Source organism: Sinocyclocheilus grahami, unplaced genomic scaffold, assembly GCF_001515645.1.
Source record: "Sinocyclocheilus grahami isolate Dianchi unplaced genomic scaffold, SAMN03320097.WGS_v1.1 scaffold674.1, whole genome shotgun sequence".
NCBI lineage: Eukaryota > Metazoa > Chordata > Actinopteri > Cypriniformes > Cyprinidae > Sinocyclocheilus > Sinocyclocheilus grahami.
The window spans coordinates 652,808-653,151 of record NW_015505853.1 but is presented as its reverse complement, the minus strand read 5'-3'; the positions used below and the strand labels follow the sequence as shown (position 1 = coordinate 653,151).

Below are 344 nucleotides of genomic sequence, written 5' to 3'. Positions count from 1 at the left end.
AGACAGATGATAGATGATGGATAGATAGATAGATAGATAGGCAGACAGATAGATAGACAGATGATAGATAGATAGATAGACAGATGATAGATAGAGAGAGAGACAGATAGATAGATAGATAGATAGACAGACAGATAGATAGATAGATAGACAGACAGACAGGTAGATAGACAGACAGACAGATAGATAGACAGATGACAGACAGATAGATAGATAGACTCAGAAGATAGACAGACAGATAGATAGATAGACAGACAGATGATAGATAGACAGACAGACAGGTAGACAGACAGACAGACAGATAGATAGATAGATAGACAGACAGATGATAGATAGATAGACAG

At 36.9% G+C, this 344-nt stretch overlaps 1 protein-coding gene across 1 annotated transcript in view; it reads left to right on the top strand.

Annotated features, from left to right (window-relative positions):
* Nucleotides 1-344, top strand: part of LOC107559120 (eukaryotic translation initiation factor 2 subunit 1-like) — a 13,935-nt gene that overhangs the window by 1,012 nt on the left and 12,579 nt on the right. The gene's annotated exons all lie outside the window — the stretch shown is intronic.